This window comes from Coptis chinensis, chromosome 1, assembly GCF_015680905.1.
Source record: "Coptis chinensis isolate HL-2020 chromosome 1, ASM1568090v1, whole genome shotgun sequence".
Taxonomy (NCBI): domain Eukaryota; kingdom Viridiplantae; phylum Streptophyta; class Magnoliopsida; order Ranunculales; family Ranunculaceae; genus Coptis; species Coptis chinensis.
This window is the reverse complement of record NC_141456.1, coordinates 83910509-83930518: the sequence shown is the minus strand read 5'-3', so window position 1 is coordinate 83930518 and position 20010 is coordinate 83910509. Positions and strand designations below refer to the sequence as shown.

Genomic DNA, 20010 nt, shown 5'->3' with positions numbered 1-20010 from the left:
ATATTTTAATTCAATATTAATTGGTATTATATATCAAAATAAATTTATTATACAAGAAATACATAGTAGTATGTTAGTTTGGAGTTTGGATTATTTTGTTTAGGTGTTAGGTTCAACTCCCCACATTATCAATTTTTCAAAAAACAAAAATAATAATAAACATTATATAAGGGTGATCCGGTTTAGAGCTGAACCGGTTAAACTCAAATTTTAACTGAACCGAATCGAAAATTTACCGGTTCCGGTTGGACTCCGGTTCAACCACCGGTCCGGTCCGGTTTTCTAAACACTGATTTAGGCTCAACATTTAATTTGGAATAGTCAGGTCATTTTCGAATAGTATGTTATCTTAGCTGGCTTTGGACGTTATATGTGCAAGTTGCAAAACGTACCGACCATTGTATGTTCTAGAGTATTACTATTTCAAGAATTACTTCTGGCCGGGTAAAGAATCTTTGATTGTCCAATTTTTTGTGTTCCTTTATTTTATCAAGAAAATGTCCAATTTCAATTCAAAACAACTCTAGAATACAGGATTTTCATATAATCACTCTCAAAACCATTTACATCGTTGAAACAACTTACGAATTCAATTTTTCTATTTTAATAATCTTCAAGAACAAAATAACTTATCCCGTATTTTTTCCTTTTTTTGAATACCGCTTTCACCCTTCCATTTGTTTTATAAGTAACCATTCGACTTCTTTTTTTTAGAATGAGTGAGAGAGGAACCAGTGAGCATCCCAAAGAACGAGTACGTGCTGATTGATGGCTTAGGCGATGTGTTGTTGCCGAGATTTGGGTATCGTACTCCTCTGCAAGTTGCCAAGACACCTAATTTGGATCCTGTTGAGGCAGGGTTGGCTTGTGGGAGTGACACAGCTCATCTCTCTTTATTGGGGTATGATCCAAAAGTCTATTAGTGTGGGAGGATGGATATAGGAGGCGACATGTTTCTAAAGAGAATACCTTCAATTGTGGAAGTTGCTGCTGGAACCCCTTAATTTCTGCAAAGTTGGGCAGCAGCTAAAATGCCCAAAATGGCCCGGGTGGTGGGAAGTGAGTCCCATTATACTGTTCTTTTCGCTTTTGATACTAGTGTTCAAAATGAGAATGAACTGGAAGAACGGGAATCACATATTCGAAGGGCATTCGATGCCCAAGACCAGAGTGGAGGAGTAGGTTTTATCAGTGTGGAAGGGCTTCATGAAGTACTCAGAGACACGAACATCAATCTGCCTCGTGAGAAACTTGATTGATAACCTTTGTGGTATGGGGTTTATAGTGTGAAGTGAATTATGGCAGGTGCTGCTGGATTTGGACAAAAGTTTGGGTGGTTGGAAGAATTCAACAGGACTTATGGGGAGAAAAGTTTTTGATCTATACCATTTTAATGGGATTGCAAAGTCAGTTTTGAATGGAAGCCAAGCAACGGCTAGGAGTGACAGTCCAATACAGAGACCAAGGCTCTTAAAGTTGAGAGTTTCAATTCCTCCAAGGTGGACGCCTGATGAGTTCATAACAGGTGTGCCTTCGAGTTCAGGTGGTGAAGGTTCTGCTGGGAAAGACACTGTTGTTGAAGTGATGCAACCCAAGCCTCCTCAGCATACACCGGTTGTTGATCGCCTTAGAATAACTGGGTTGGTGATCCTCCTAGTATAGCCTAGATTATTGGTTCTCTCTATATTTGAATGGAGTGAAAAGTTGATTGCCTAGACCCTTTACAAGTTGCTGCTGTGGGAAATGAGGTTGGGAAAGAAGGATATCTGTAGCTCATATTGACGAGAAAAGGGATACAATAGGCCTCCTTTCTGATTTGTAGTTGCAACAAGTCTTTGATGATACATGTACATTTGCACCTGCAGTTGGTCGAGATGAATATCACTCAGACGCCGTTGCTTAATTTAATTGTTGCATGTTCTCATGATCTATTAGTTATTGTCAAATAAATTGTGAAATAAATAATTTCTTTGGATTTGTCGTCAATAATATGTATGTTTTTTTTATGTTGCAACACTATTGGAGAGGTTTCAGGTTGGCTTTATAAACATTAGATTTGTTGTTTGTTTAGTTGCCGCTCTAAAAGGTGACTGAAAATTCAAGTCCAATATACCGTTAGACAATTACAGTTGCAAATTGGACAGTTCAATTGCAAAAAGTTCACTAAATTTCACAGCACCCAGTCTTATTATTACCTGATCGTCCTATATAATAGTTCGAAATGATTCTTCTTACAGCGCAACGAGAAAAAAAAAATACATCCAACAAGATGAAGCATGATTTCTGTCATTAAAATTCCCTTTTCCCAAAACTTATGAAACTATTTGTCTATTTCAGTGCCTTTGATCATGCATGTCCACGCTTCCCATTGTATGATCTGTGTAATGATGCAGAACCACCACGTCTGTGATGCCTGTGATGCCATGAAGTATGACCGTGCTTATCAAGATTTGGTCTGCAAATTGATGAATGACCATGGTGACTTTTAGTAACTTTGCTTGTCCGGGGATGATGTTGATGAACTTGTGGTCTGCTTAACAAATGAGTTAGTGCAGTCATCTTGTTAGATTGGGCAGTAATGATGCCAGATATTGTATGGTTTTGAGAAAAAACAATTTCATAACCATCGTAATATGATTCCCATCCCCTCTGCCACTACCTCCCATACCATGCCACCTCCAAATATTCCCCCACTTCTAGCCTCATTGTAAATGTTGTTATAAGTTGTGGACTATGAACAATCAATTTTTTTTTTTTTTTTTTTTGGTGCAATTATGAACAATCATTAGGGGTATGAACAATGATTGTTCATAGTCGATCCACTAGGGGTATGAACAATGATTGTTCAGTGTGAACAATGATTGTTCATAGTCCAATAGGTATGAACAATCATTGTTCATAGTCCACTAGGGGTATGAACAATTATTGTTCAGTGAGAACAATGATTGTTCATAGTCCGCTAGGCGTATGAACAATAATTTTTTATAGTCCACTACGGGTATGAAATAATGATTGTTCACTGTAAACAATGATTGCTCATAGTCCACTAGGCTTATGAACAATGATTGTTCAGTGTCCATTAAGGGTATGAACAATAATTGTTCAGTGTCCACTAGCGGTATGAACAATGATTGTTCAGTGTCCACTAGCGGTGTGAACAATCATTGTTCATAGTCCAAATAGATGGTGAGCATATTACAAGGTTTTTAGAAATGTATTATGTTCAAATTGAAGTAAACAATGTGTATTCTTTTTTTTTCCCGCCTTAAGCGAGGAAACGCCACTAACTCCCTCCTCTATAGAAAAGAAAACATTTGCTCACACTATAAGATCATCTATACAACTGTAAAAAAAGCCTCCACTCAAATATAGAATTTTGGTTCCCCTAAAGCTGTGATGGTTGTGCTTGCAAATTGCAAATACGGCTCTAGCGAGTGATATAATAACGAAAAATCAACAAAAATTCTCAATTTTAGGAATTAATTGAATTCCTAGTGGTTAGCACAGCCACATGTGGCGATTTATTTGAATACTTTAGAATGATTAGTTGATTGTGCCTCAGTTTCTTTGGGGTTCTCAATATTTTGGGTTGTGTGCACGATTTTGGGGAGTTTCCAGTTTTTAGGGGTTTTGAAGAACAGACGAAGGATGGTGGGTGGTTAAGTTGGCTTTTTAAGTTTTAGTGGTAGACTGGAGATTTCATCTACCCCGTCCTTCTGGCTTATTATGAAAAAAAAAGTGGTTCTGCCCTGGTGATTATTTTGTCGGTTTTGTCCTTGAGACTCACTCACTGTTATTTTATTTGCATGTTCACGGTCGTTGTGTTTTATGTAAGAGAAATCACCATCGGGCCCTGCCATGCATTGTCAATGACAAAGTTTACTCGAAAAACACATTATGCAGGGTTCATTTAATAAGATTGCAAATTTCTATTGTTTTGCTATTCTGCTTAACTTGTATGTTACTGAAGATGTGGGGGGCGAATCGAGGAGGCAGAGCCAGGATTCTAAGCAGGGGGTGCGTCCCACCCCACCAAAAAAAAAAAAAAAAAAACTTATCCAATTTTTTTTTATTTGTTTTGGCAGAACGTCTAAATAATAAAGATCAACAAAATTATACATTTATTCCAATTCACAAAACTAAAGTGCATTGACTACTAAGAATTTATTATTGATTGATGAAGTTAAGTACTTAAACCATTAGTTGATACTACTATGTCTATATATCTATCTATATACTAAAGCAGAGACCTCTAAAAGAGATTTTTCTCTCTCCTATCTGACACTTTAATATGAAAGACAGTCTTTTCTAATAGCCTACAATCTCACGTACATGGAATCTCTTTGGAGACTTTGAGTATATTTCTAATTCTTATATTTGGAGAGTTTGAGTGTATTTCCAATTCTTATATATTTGTATTCTTATATATATCAAATAAAAAAATTGCTTAAAAATAGGTGATTTGTAGAAGGTAATTTCCTATTATGAAACAAACATTTTTAGTGTTCCAATTCTTATATATTTGATCAAATAAAAAAAATTGCTAAAAAATAGGTGATTTGTTGAAGCTAATTCTCTATTACAAATCATACACTTTTAATGTCTATGATAAAACACCGACTTATTTCGAATATATATATCCTTAACGCGGCTTCAAAAACATTACATATTCTTCAGTTAATAACTTATTATAGAGTGTAAAATCAGCTTCCGACGTTCCCCACATTCTCTAAGGATTATGTGAGATATACCGAATCAGAACACTCAAAATGTTATTCGTATAACCTTTTCATATACCTAGAATTTGCATTTGTTGTTGGTTATTAACTTCTTAAGAAATAGACCAATATACTTCCTGAGTAAGTGCTCGAATACCCATCACACGCTCTCACATTTTTAACATATGCACTTTTCTTCCTTTTCGTGTTTCTTTCTTGGATCTCATTCTGATTTTCAAATACATGCAGGCTACAATATGATAATACATATTGAAAGTCTAGACCTATAAAAAGAACATCGACTTATTATGAAGGGGTACTTTTATTTGCACATTTGATTTATGCTTCTTTGTATAGCATTGTTTCTTTAGACAATCTAATGATATATCTAATAATCATCCAAACACAACCTCTCACATACATACACTCGAACACTCGATTCAAAAAATGCCAAAGTTAACACAAGATCAAATGCCAAGGTGCAAACTCTCCCAAGTTCTTTCTCATTAATGTAGAGAACTGTGCTTCTATCAGTTTAAGAACACTAAGAAAGGATCGGATGATCATTGATAGTCATATTTGGAAGACAGGTAGATGTAATGCATGGTTATGCATGTGATGTTGTTTTTCTATTCAATGTAGATAGAGCAATATAGTACGTTTACATATGAATCCATAGAGCTTTTTCCATCACAATAAAAGCTGACTATATATAACAATCTAGATTTTGTATTCGGATATCATCGGGAAACACAAATGAACTCAAAAGTAAAATTGTATTTGGCACTTGGGACGGTTTCCTTTAGGGCCCAAATGGTAAGCAAAACTTTAAGTATATGTACTTAACAAATTTCATTTATAAACAATACATTGGCTTTCTTTAAACTGAATATATACAACCTTCTTACATTTCATTTCAGCTCCTGGAATAGAAATTGGAACTGACTCTTATAACAAATACAAGATACGATGAGTGAAATCACTTCATTTAGGAGTGAGCGAGGATTAAATTAACTGATCGAGGCGGTTGTCTTTGGTTTCCTAAGTTTTGTTATTTTTTTTCCCGAGTACAGGAAGATGGGATTGTTTCGACCAAATATGATCAAAACATCAAGTGTTGATAAAAGAGACGAAGAACGTAGAAAAGTAATTGGAAAAATGATGGCGATCGGGGGAATGATGAGACTGTACCTTGCGGTTGCCTACGTACCCAAATTATCAATGAGATCAAGTCTCAAGAACGTATTTCTGTATGAAAAATAGTTTGGTATTTATATAAGTAGAGTAGAGAATCATTGTAGCTCAAGTATTTTTGTAGCTTGAGTAATTGTGATAGAATATAAATCTAACTGATAATTATCTCTTTGATAAGGAACGAATCTGGACATAAATCAACGTACATTAGTGGCAAGCCATGTGGCTAAGGTTCAGCCTTTAGACACATGAATTAATGGGCCTGTACTTTGATCCATGATATTGCGAATTGGGCTTTAGTCCTGTCGATTAAATGAATAAAATAGAGACCCTACTAATGAGCGTTTGCCCGTAGGTGGGGTCGAACACCGCCTTTCTTTGTCATGCGAACAAAGTTCACATGGAAAAGAAGAGAAGAAAAATCAAGGAAAACTTGGAATAAGAAAAGAGTAGCGGAATGTATAACAAAGTGTCGTGTGAACGTAAACGATAGGAAAATGGGTAATTAGAAAAAATTCGTGAATTATCGGAAACGAAATAATGTCAAATTAACGTATACGAAAGTGTCGTGTGAACGTAAACGATAGGAAAATGGACAATCGGAAAAAATTCGTGAATTATCGGAAACGAAATAATGTCAAATTAACGTATACGAAAGTGTCGTGTGAACATAAACGATAGGAAAATGGACAATCGGAAAAAATTCGTGAATTTATCGGAAACGATATAATGTCAAATTAACGTATATAGGACGCAATGTAGTTAAAAAAATGGTTGAAAAATGCACCGAAAAAATAAAAGATGCACAGAAAAAATTTCAAAAGAAATTGAGTGCTGAAAATGTACCGAACGCATGACGTAACAATATGAAAGTTGATTTTGACGGCGCATGCCAGCGGAATAGCGATACTAGTATTAGACCGTTGAAAATATACGTAGGGGCAATATAGTAATAATAGTAATACAAGGAAGTTAAACACTAATCGGACTCAAAGTATTCGGAAGAGATAAGAATTGAGAGTAGAGATGAAGTTGGAGTTGGAGAAGAATTAGAGTTTGTGTCCAATATAAGATAAGTTGGAATTGAATAGCAAGTTTACGTGGACTAGAATATTTGACCCACAGTATAAGTCTGAACACTTATCTAGTTTTCCCTCTTCAGTATTAAATGCGGCTTCATCTCATCGATGAAGACATTGAAGAAAGACTATGAATTTTCACCACCAACGCCAAAGAACTTCCTGAATATATGCTTTATTACAACAACCTGCCCACTGGGAAGAATTCCTTTGTAGATGTGTCCAGTATTACCAGCGCCAAAGCTGACCTTGTGCCTACTAAAATTCATCGCATGCTCAATCTCAGCTTTAGAAAATCTACAGAGCCCCGACCATGTACAAATAACTTTCCCTTTAGCAGATTTTTAGGATTACGATTTCTCTCTCTTGGTTTCTTTTCATTTACCTTGGGAGAAGATGATGTTTATAGCGGTGGCGTTCAAAAGAACAAGTAAGCCTTTTGGATCTCCAGCCTCTTGCAGATGAGCAGAGCAATGTTTTATCTCATTCTCATCAAATAAGGTACCTGTTATTTTTGTTCCTTCTACATGTTCTAACTCTATAGTTAGCTTGTCACACCCCGAATTTCGACAGAATTCGGAAAAAACATTATTTGTCCACGACTCTTCGATTTCCGAGGTGTGACGCACTCTCCACTCCCAAAAACCCATAAACAGTTTTAAAATATGCGGATAATTAAAACCAATAAAAATTTTAACTTAAACAACAGTCATCTTCATTACCAAAAGCAATTTACAAATGAAAATGCAAATAACCTTATCTCAACTGAAAATCTATATCACCTCAAGGAAAAACAAAACTTATCCTGAGATGCAATGCTAACGCAAACCACAAGCAGCAACCAATCTTCTTCATCACTAAACCTGTCAAGACTTATCAACTATGTTCATTTAATGAACACACCCGATAAGCAAACATGCAAATCGGGTCAGCATTATAAAAATGCTGGTGTGAGTAGCTCTAAAAACAACATATACTTATACAAATATATCCATAATCCATACGGCAGTTAGTTCCTCCACCGAGGCGCCTTAACTTTCAACGACTAATACAACATCTTTAAGTACAATAATCTAGGCAGGTAGTTCCTTTCGGCCTTTTAACTTCCCACTAACCACACAACAAACTATCGCATCATAAATAAGGCATGTAGTTCCTCCATCGAGGCTTTTAGGTTTTAACTAAACAAATAACCAACTAAAGATATTACCATAATTAGATTATTTCGGGCTTTCTTTGCGTGTCCCTAAAATTCACGTCGTATCTATGTCTTACCTAGTTTCCCGGCTACTACCACAATCGCTTGGCCAACGAACATGTACATCCACATGCCTCCCTTACATAATGAAAGCCCTCGTGCGTAACCACCTGGCGGGATGCGCACACCGGTAAATCCTCACCACGGAAGCCAAATCTATGTAAGCACCGCCACTATTCGGCATAAAATATTTGCGCATCATCGTTCTATTTTTCGCGAGCGGAATAATCAAGCCACTATTCGATTTCGCCCGGGGAGGGCCATTCAAACTTAAGCGAACGCGGGGAGGGCACGCCGAAGGCCATTCACAATTTTAATGAAAACGGAAGGGGCCAATCACATGAGTTGTGGTAGTCGGGTTCTAGGATTTTCGTTCGTAATTTATTCGGTGTCATACATTAATGACTCATAAACATTTCTACTATATCACGTGCAGGTCAATTACCTTATTGCACTAAGCCATAATACATAGAAATATCTCGGTTACCTCATAACCATTTTCATTCTTTCACGCGTGCCAATATATTATTGCAGACTACACCACACTCAGGTGGGCAAATATTCACCGATCTTATACTAGCATCTCACATATAAAATAATGGAATGTATATACATTTCTCCAAGATATTGCATCAATATATTATAACGTATTATATCATGTCATGTCACAATGCTTCCGTGACGCGATACATTATTTATTATAGCATTATTAGGAATATAATGTTTCCTAACATCTCAATATCATCACGTGTCAAAAAATACACAACATCAAGGTTAAATCTTTCTTAGATAATGACCACCAAATATATACTAGCTTCCAAGCATTTTATTACTATATGTGTCCATATAATATACACATAAAAGCGTGAAGACAAATAAGCGATCCACGATCCACAATCAAAGCCCAATATATATATTTTACACACTACTCACGTCAAAGCTAAATTAGATAATGACCAACCAAGTTATACAATATCCCGACAATACATTATTACTATATTTGTCCATATAAACAAATATGTGAAAAGCTGGAAAAAGTCAACATTCGCGGTCAACGGTCAAAGTCAACGGTCAAAGGTCAAAGGTCAACACATCATGGTGAAGGTCAAACTCAACATGTCATGGTCAAAGTCAAAGTCAACATGCCATGGTCAAAGGTCAAAGTCAACCGTCAAAGTCAACGGTCGATGGTCAAAGTCAAACCGTCCTAGTCAAAGTCAAAATTAAAAAAGTCAAATGCGTTTTAGGTGTTCGACGGGTTCATGGTCATAGCCATGGTTCATGGCTAAGGTCAAAGGTGCATGGCTCATGGGCTCATGACCACAGTCCTGGTTTGGACCCAACTGGCCAAGCCCAAACCTTATTACCCGGAAGTCTAAAAGTCCACTTATTTATTTTACCTGACCCAATTAGATCTATTTTAAGTCCAATGGACTGGTCCATGCAATATTAGAAAACTGGCCCAAAACAGTTAAGTGGTTCAGTCCAAAAATTTCAAAACAAAAAGAAAAGGGCCCAACCACTTAAATTAGATTTCGGCCCACCTAAAACTAAAACTGAAATTTCGGCCAACCACCATCGAAATTTCGGCCAAGCCACTAATAGAATTTGGGCCCAAACCAAACACTTAAACATTTCGGCCCAACAATCTAAAACAAAACAAAGGTCGGCCCAACCAAAACTAAACCGGCCCAAAACAAAAACTTAAGGTTTTGGCCCAAGGCCCAAACCGAAATTGAAATTACTGTTCATCATCCCCTCCACCAACAGCAGCCCAAATCCGGCCACCACCATCCTCCACACAACCACCCAATCAAACCAACCGAAAGTGAAGAGGGTGTAAACCCCCACCACTTTAACAAACACAAAAACTCTAATTCAATCAATCTAAACATCACCAAAACCGGATCTAGAAATCATTTCAGCCACCATTAATGGTTCTTCCCAAGCTCCCAACAGCCCGATAAAACCAACCAATCGATCCCCTCCCACCTAGTACACTACTCCATCACCAACAACTTAGAAAACCCCACAACAACGAGTTGATATAAAAAACGGCACCTGCGGCGCCATTGATGCCGGATTTCCAACTTTCAACCCCCTGACAACACAAGCTTAAACCAATATCCCGACCACATCAACCAACCACATAAAAAAAACCATCCACACAACAACAGTATAGCAGTAAATCAACACCACCCCAGAAGAGTTCCCCCAAAATGTAGGACGATCTCTTGAGGTTGGACTCGCGATGCCACTGGCGACTCCTTCCGAGTCCCAACAGCTTAATCCAGAGTTTCCAGGATTTAGTAAATACTACTACTATCTAACCTAACCAGTCCAATAAAATTGACCGTATGAGTAGAATAACAACGTAGGAAAAAAACAGAAAGCTAAACTGAGCGAGAACTAAAAACTCTGACAGTAAAGCTTTTGGTGAAATCGATAAAAAAATAATATAATTACTCACAAAACAGTTTATATGGGCAGAAAATTCGTAAATTCTAAACCGATGAAAATCATAGTTCTAGTAGTGGTGAGAGTTAACTCTACTCACCTGTATAAACAGAAACACCACGAATCCCTCGTAGTCCGAACCGTCGCGCTCCACCGCTCTAGAAATCCAACTTCTAGCTCTGCCTCCATTTTTAATATATTATATTCTCCAGGAACCCTATTTTCTAGAAAAAGTGTTTATATACTTGGGTCCGAAACCCAAGCCCAACACAGACTCGGGCCCAAAACCAGGCCCACGTATCCGAGTCGGTCCAGCCGAATTTTGAAAATAAATAATTTAATTAATTAATAAATAAATAAAAATCGTTATTTAAAAATACGATTTACAGCCTATACACATCTCAAAAGAATCTCGTCGAGATTCGGAGTAAAAACTATCTGAACAAATAAGCGTAGGTTATTAACTTAGAACATACCCAAGAATGCACGTTGATTAAACTTAAGCAAGATAACATTGGTATTGATTATTATTAAATAATACCGAATATATATCCTCATGTCATTACAAAACTTATCATAGTTTAAGCTGTCTATATTAAAACAACTTTTCTTGTCACTTAAATACAAGATAAATATATCATTACTCATAAGCATGCAGTTTCTTGACACGTAGCAAACTCTACGGAAAAATAATATTCTACTTAACTAATCAATAATATGGAGAAAGTTCATCCTTGCATAAAACATAATGAAGTTTTCATTATCATGCATAAAAGAACATTAGTGTCCTAGCACACTTAAAACAAAAATTACTCATGTCATTGATACTAAAATAAAACTTCATATTTAATTTAGTCATGCTCTCAGAAATATTAAATTTTAAAACAACCCCCCTTGAATCCTAATTCATGCTTGCAACTGGATCAAATATAGCACGTATTCAAAAAATCATTTTTCATATTCCTCTATCAAAATCATATAGACTGAAACAAAACAATTAAGAGTAAATACTCGAATATGCCAAAATCATGTGAAACTAATTTAACGATATTAATCAATCATATACGCACGGTAATAGTTCACCTATATATAATAATATAAAAAATGTGTATACGCAAGTATACACATCTCAAAAGAATACTGCGTGTATCGCAAGTATACACATCTCAAAAGAACACTGCGTGTATACCAAGATACACATCTCAAAAGAATAAGCGTGTATCGCAAGTATACACATCTCAAAAAAGAATACACGTGTATACACAAGTATACACGTCTCAAAAAGAATACACGCATTATATTTTATTATATTATTCAGTCTATTTCTAACTAATCACCTCTAACAGATTAATCTCTTATACTTCAAAATACTATTCATCCATTAAAGTGTAATGCGAGTGAGGTGAGATAGTTCCTCCAACACCGAGGCAATTAGTTCCTTACTTAGTACGTCCACAAAGCCATCGGATAATACAACTCATTCAATATAGATTAAATATCTTATTATTTATTGAAAAATAACATAACACTCAAATACAAAGTTCACAAACATGTTATTGCACTTAATCCATAATCCATGTGAAAATGAACACAAACAATAAATCAATATTACAACAAAGCCATGACTCATTTTGATCAAATCCGTTAATAATTAACATATTACACATATAGCCACTCCTCATATGATAAGGAAAATAAAAGCATTTCATATGCACTCCACAAGTAACTAATATAAATATACACATTACACATACAAACAAATCAAGAAAAATATTGACTCTCTTTTATTTCTATATCTCTTTCATTCTTTTCTTTGTAAAACAAAGCGACTAGCGGAAATAGTTTTGAAAATATTACTTCTTAAACACTACCCATAAACCACGATCCGAGAATCACCTAGACTCACCTAAGTCTAAGCTAACCAAATGCTCGATACCAAATTGTCACAATTCGAATTTATTGAGTCGGAAAAACATTATTTGTCCACGACTCTTGATTTCAGGGTGTGGCGACTCTCCACTCCCAAAACCCATAAACGGTTTTAAAATATGCGGATAATTAAAACCAATAAAAATTTTAACTTAAACAACAGTCATCTTCATTACCAAAAGCAATTTACAAATGAAAATGCAAATAACCTTATCTCTAACTGAAAATCTATATCACCTCGAGGAAAAACAAAACTTATCACGAGATGCAATGCTACGCTTATGAAACCCAAGCGAAAGACCAATCTTCTTCATCACTAAACTGTCCAAGACTTATCAACTATGTTCATTTAATGAACACACCCGATAAACAAACATGCAAATCGGTTGACATTATAAAAAATTTGGTGTGAGTAGCTCTAAAACAACATATACTTATACAAATATATCCATAATCCATAATGGCAGTTAGTTCCTCCACCCGCGCTTTAACTTTCAACGACTAATACAACATCTTTAAGTACAATAATCTAGGCAGGTAGTTCCTTCACTGAGGCGCCTTAACTTCCCACTAACCACACAACAAACTATACGCATCATAAATAAGGCATGTAGTTCCTCCATCGAGGCGCCTTAGGTTTTAACTAAACAAATAACCAACTAAAGATATTACCATAATTAGATTATTTCAGGCTTTCTTTGCGTGTCCCTAAAATTCACGTCGTATCTATGTCTTACCTAGTTTCCACGGCTACCACAATGTCGGCCAACGCCCGAACATGTACATCCACATGCCTCCCTTACATAATGAGCCACTCCGTGCGTAACCACCCTGGCGGGATGCGCGACAGGTAAATCCTCACGCGGAAGCCAAATCTATGTAAGCAGCGCCACTATTCGGCATAAAATATTATGCATCATCGTTCTATTTTGCGAGCGGAATAATCAAGCCACTATTCGCTCGCGCCGGGAGGGCCATTCCTTTAGCGAAGCGCCGGAAAAGGCCGAAGGCCATTCAAATTTTAAGCTGAAGCGCCCGGAAGGGCCAATCACATGAGTTGTGGTAGTCGGGGTTCTAGGATTTTTCGTTCACGTAATTTATTCGGTGTCATACATTAATGACTCATAAACATTTCTACTATATCGTGCGGGTCAATTACCTTATTGCACTAAGCCATAATACATAGAAATATCTCGTTACCTCATAACCATTTTCATTCTTTTCACGTGCCAATATATTATTGCCACTACACCACACTCAGTGGGCAAATATTCACCCGATGCTATATACTAGCATCTCACATATAAAATAATGGAATGTATATACATTTCTCCAAGATATTGCATCAATATATTATAACGTATTATATCATGTCATGTCACAATGCTTCCACGTATCGCGATACATTATTTATTATAGCATTATTAGGAATATAATGTTTCCTAACATCTCAATATCATCCGTGTCAAAATACACAACATCAAGGTCAAATCTTTCTTAGATAATGACCACCAAATATATCTTAGCTTTCCACAACATTTTATTACTATATGTGTCCATATAATATACACATAAAGCGTAGCACAAATAAGCGATCCGCGTCCACAATCAAAGCCCAATATATATATTTTACACACTACTCACGTCAAAGCTAAATTAGATAATGACCAACCAAGTTATACAATATCCGACAATACATTATTACTATATTTGTCCATATAAACAAATATGTGAAAAACTGGAAAAAGTCAACATTCACAGTCAACGGTCAAAGTCAACGGTCAAAGGTCAAAGGTCAACACATCATGGTGAAGGTCAAACTCAACATGTCATGGTCAAAGTCAAAGTCAACATGCCATGGTCAAAGGTCAAAGTCAACCGTCAAAGTCAACGGTCGATGGTCAAAGTCAAACTGTCCTAGTCAAAGTCAAACTGTCAAAGTCAAACTGTCGTTTTCGTGTTCGACAGGTTCATGGTCATAGCCATGGTTCATGGCTAAGGTCAAAGGTGCATGGCTCATGGGCTCATGACCCCCCGATCTGGTTTGGACCCATTTGCCAAGCCCAAACCTTATTACCCGGAAGTCTAAAAGTCCACTTATTTATTTTACCTGACCCAATTAGATCTATTTTAAGTCCAATGGGGTTGGTCCATTACAATATTAAAACCCGCCCAAAACGGTTAAGTGGTTCGGTCCAAAAATTTCAAAACAAAAGAAAAGGGCCCAACCACTTAAATTAGATTTCGGCCCACCTAAAACTAAAACTGAAATTTCGGCCAACCACCATCGAAATTTCGGCCAAGCCACTAATAGAATTTGGGCCCAAACCAAACACTTAAACATTTCGGCCCAACAATCTAAAACAAAACAAAGGTCGGCCCAACCAAAACTAAACCGGCCCAAAACAAAAACTTAAGGTTTTGGCCCAAGGCCCAAACCGAAATTGAAATTACTGTTCATCATCCCCTCCACCAACAGCAGCCCAAATCCGGCCACCACCATCCTCCACACAACCACCCAATCAAACCAACCGAAAGTGAAGAGGGTGTAAACCCCCACCACTTTAACAAACACAAAAACTCTAATTCAATCAATCTAAACATCACCAAAACCGGATCTAGAAATCATTTCAGCCACCATTAATGGTTCTTCCCAAGCTCCCAACAGCCCAGTAAACCAACCAATCGATCCCCCTCCCACCTAGTACACTACTCCATCACCAACAACTTAGAAAACCCCACAACAACGAGTTCAATAAAAAAAACAGCACCTGCGGCGCCATTGATGCCGGATTTCCAACTTCAACAGCCCCGACAACACAAGCTTAAACCAATATCCCGACCACATCAACCAACCACATAAAAAAAACCATCCACACAACAACAGTATAGCAGTAAATCAACACCACCCCAGAAGAGTTCCCCCAAAATGTAGGACGATCTCTTGAGGTTGGACTCGCGACGCCACTGGCGACTCCTTCCGAGTCCCAACAGCTTAATCCAGAGTTTCCAGGATTTAGTAAATACTACTACTATCTAACCTAACCAGTCCAATAAAATTGACCGTATGAGTAGAATAACAACGTAGGAAAAAACAGAAAGCTAAACTGAGCGAGAACTAAAAACTCTGACAGTAAAGCTTTTGGTGAAATCGATAAAAAAATAATATAATTACTCACAAAACAGTTTATATGGGCAGAAAATTCGTAAATTCTAAACCGATGAAAATCATAGTTCTAGTAGTGGTGAGAGTTAACTCTACTCACCTGTATAAACAGAAACACCACGAATCCCTCGTAGTCCGAACCGTCGCGCTCCACCGCTCTAGAAATCCAACTTCTAGCTCTGCCTCCATTTTTAATATATTATATTCTCTAGGAACCCTATTTTCTAGAAAAAGTGTTTATATACTTGGGTCCGAAACCCAAGCCAAAACCTGAACTTCGAGCCCAAAACCGGCCCACGTATCCCGAAAGTCGGTCAGGCCGAATTTTGAAAATAAATAATTTAATTAATTAATAAATAAATAAAAATACGTATTTAAAAATACGGGCGTTACATAGCTACTCCCACCTCTGATTCAAATTTTTGTATTTTATCGAAGTGAATTCATTGACCTGTGACGCAGCACGCAAGAAGTTCTTCTTTTCCATTATGAAGGGGTCCTCAAATGGTGACCCACCTCTCTCAACTAAAAGCACTGTGTATCTTTTGGACAATGTTGCTGCGAGGGGGCCACCACTAGTGCCTCCACCCACAATAATATAGTCAAAAAATATAGACTGCACTTGTTGGACGTCAGAAATAATGTTGAGGATTCCATGACCTTGGTACTCCTTGCAATCCTAGACGCCTTCAAAAACTTTTTCAACCAAACATATAAGACACCACTATCCATCAGGCTCAAGTCCTTCGCTTCACACTTGTTACTTGAATGCTGTAAAAAAAACGTTTTGCATCTTGCCTGAAACAGCAAGATGTGACAGGCGTGCATACACAAGTTTCTCGACAAAAGAATACTAACTTTGGTTTGTTTGCAATGATCGGCTGGTGGAGAAGATGGTGAGGTGGCGATACTGATGGCGCCAGTATGCAGAAGTTCATGTTACAACCAAACAAGATACGGTGCAGCGCCCGGGGAAGGGGGCATCGTTACTGTTTTTGCCTTAAACTAACCGGTTTCGAAGTTAATAAATCCGGTTTTGAACAATCGACTGTTTTTTTTTTTTTTTTTTTTTTTTTTTTTTGCAGGTAGAAACGACCGTACTATACGGGCGAAATATAATTGAGAAGAAGAAGACGCGATGACGATCATAGATTTGGTGAGGTGGAAAGAATGTGACAAATACAATGAACGCACGACGCCACGACGATGGTCACTTAAAGAACTACGAAAAATACTAGTACTCGAGAGATTTGAGATGGACGAAGTGTATGCATTTGAAACGAAAGTCGAAGAAGATGAAGTAGTAACGGCTTACTCACAATTAAGTTGCGGGAGTGCAATTCGTTAAACAAAGAAATTGCGCAATTATTGAGTTATTTTGGGCTGAAGAAGAAGGCGGAGAAAAGTTAGGAGGAGAATATGACAAAGCGGTGGCAAAAATTCGACAACATGAAACGGTATGTCGATTTTTTTTTTTTCCATTTAACTTCAAATTTTGGTCAACTCTGAAAGACTAACGAAAAGATTTGTATTTTCTTCGCAGGTTGAAGCGGCGGAATTACGAGCAAAAGATATTGACGAAAAATTTGAGCGGAAAGATCACAATGCAGTAGAAATAAATAAATAAAATTTGAATAAAGTTTTAAACTTACAAAGTTAACGTAAAACAAATTTTTGCCGCACAGAGAAACGACGGTTGTACGAGCCTCGGAAAGTTTTGCTCAGAAAGTTCGGCTTAATGCCTTAGAAAAAATAATGAAGCTGTCAAAAAATTTCACTTGGTAAATTTATAGTAGAAAGATCGGCAGAATGCTTTAGAAAAAATAATAACGCTGACGAAAATTTTTGTTCGGAAATTTTTTCGTAGAAAGATCGGCATAATTCCTTAGAAAAAAGAATGACTGCGGAAAATAGTTAACCGAAAGCGCTAAGCGGAGCGAATGCAGATTTCGAAGAAGAAAATGAAGATTTAATCGAACAACCGTAAGATAATTGACAGAGACAATTGATTAGGTAATTGTGTGAATGTAATACCATAGAGCTAAAACTTCTTTTGATGAAAAATAAAAATAAAGTATGTTTTGGCAATTGAATATAGTTGCGATGTCTGATAACATACTTGTGTAAAACTGACAATGTTATTGATTTATATAGATGACACGAAATAGAATGAAACGCCCCCAATACTAAATTTAAGCTTGCAAAATTAGATTGAGCGAAAAAATGCTCCGACGCAGAACTGAAGAAATGAAACGGGGTAACTTCATCAGATGTTGATATAGCGCGAGTAACCGACTAAGCGAGCGTAAAATCGTTCAATTTAAACTGACGAAATTAAATGTGGTAAGTTCGTCAGATTTTGTCGTAACGATAATACGACTAAGCGAGCGTAACAGCGTTCAACTTAGACTGCCGAAATTAAACGTGGTAAATTCGCCAAATTTTGTTGTAGTGATAATAACGACTAAGCGAGCGTAAAAGCGTTCAACTTAAACCGTTAAATTAAGCGTGGTAATTTCGCCGATTTTGTTGTAGCGATAGTAACGACTAAGCGAGCGTAAAAGCGTTCAACTTAGACTGACGAAATTAAACGTGGTAATTTTGCCAGATTTTGTTGTAGCGATAGTAACGACTAAGCGAGCGAAAAAGCGTTCAACTTAGACTGACAAAATTAAACGTGGTAATTTCCTCAGATTTTGTCGGAGCGATAGTAACGACTAAGCGAGCGTAAAAGCGTTCAACTTAGACTGACGAAATTAAACGTGGTAATTTCGTTAGATTTTGTTGGAGCGATAGTAACGACTAAGCGAGCGTAAAAGCGTTCAACTTAGACTGACGAAATTAAACGTGGTAATTTCGCTAGATTTTGTTGTAGTGATAGTAACGACTAAGCGAGCGTAAAAGCGTTCAACTTAGAATGACGAAATTAAACGTGGTGATTTCTCCAGATTTTGTTGTAGTGATAGTAACAACTAAACGAGCGTAACAGCGTTCATCTTAGATCACGCCGAAATTAAACGCGTGGTAATTTAAAACAGATTTTTGTAGCGATAATAACGACTAAGCGAGCGTAAAAGCGTTTAACTTAGACTGACGAAATTAAACGTGGTAATTTCGTCAAATTTTGTAGGAGCGATAGTAACGTTGCGATGGAAATAAAATTATAACATTAGAACTCAGGTTTTTCATTCAACTTGTTAATTTTGTCCGCTCATTTAGTAAAATAATTTGTTGCGGACGAGCGTTTAAAGCGAATCTTGATCGGGCCGGAAATAAACCAACAATGTCAAGGCCCCATTTCGCAAATGACCAAGGTTTATGGATTGGATGACGCTTCGTCGCGGGAAGTTGACCCATATCATATATCATGTGTTTCACAAGGCACACACTTCTCGGACAAACGCTTAACATCCTTTGGCATGTATGGCCATCAATACCATTGGGTCATTGCTATGTGAGCGAGACTTCGCCCCTGGGAGTGGTGTTCACATAGTCCTGAATGAATTCCTTCGAGGCCTAGTAAATTGTTCGTTCTTCCCAAACAACGAAGGATAGGATTGAGAATTGTGCTCCTGTGATAGAGTTTTTTAGTCATCAGGAATTCCTGAGCATCGTCAGCTGCATGATCGTTGTCGGTAGATACCGAGACATTATCAGTGCCAAGCTCGTTGGAATCATCTTACAGCATAAGTGGTTAATCCAGTGTTGTCATAACAGTGACGACTTGATTTTCTACGGATAAATATGCGATAGAATCAGGATGCCTTACATCATAACGCGGCGGATCTTTATCGCATACGGTAATGATAGATGTAAAATTTCATGCAATTCGTTGAACGAAGTCTAAATAAACGTCCATTCTATCATTACGAGCCGCATATTATCATTCAAATTGGCTAACGACTAGGTTAGAATAATTAATCGTAACTTAGTCGCCCCCAGCTGAAGAGTTGTGCGTATACCACAAATGACAGTTTCGGACTCGGCCATATTATTTGACGTGTCAAATCCCCAATGTAGAGACCTCTCAATTATGTCTTCATTCAGCTTCAAGATGACACAAACAAGATCGGAGGCAGACTTATTGTGCGAACTATCGGTGTAAATCTAGCAAGTAGCTGATATATCCGATAAATATTTCAAGTTATCGCCCCCGGGAGGTAATGACAATTAGAGATCGACGTTTTCCTCATCGAGTAATACTTTCGA

General features: G+C 37.2%; 1 pseudogene; it reads left to right on the top strand.

The window, feature by feature from the left end:
* Positions 1–400: 400 nt before the first annotated feature.
* Positions 401–2014, top strand: LOC147525520 (uncharacterized; annotated as a pseudogene).
* The last annotated feature ends 17996 nt before the right edge of the window (positions 2015–20010 follow it).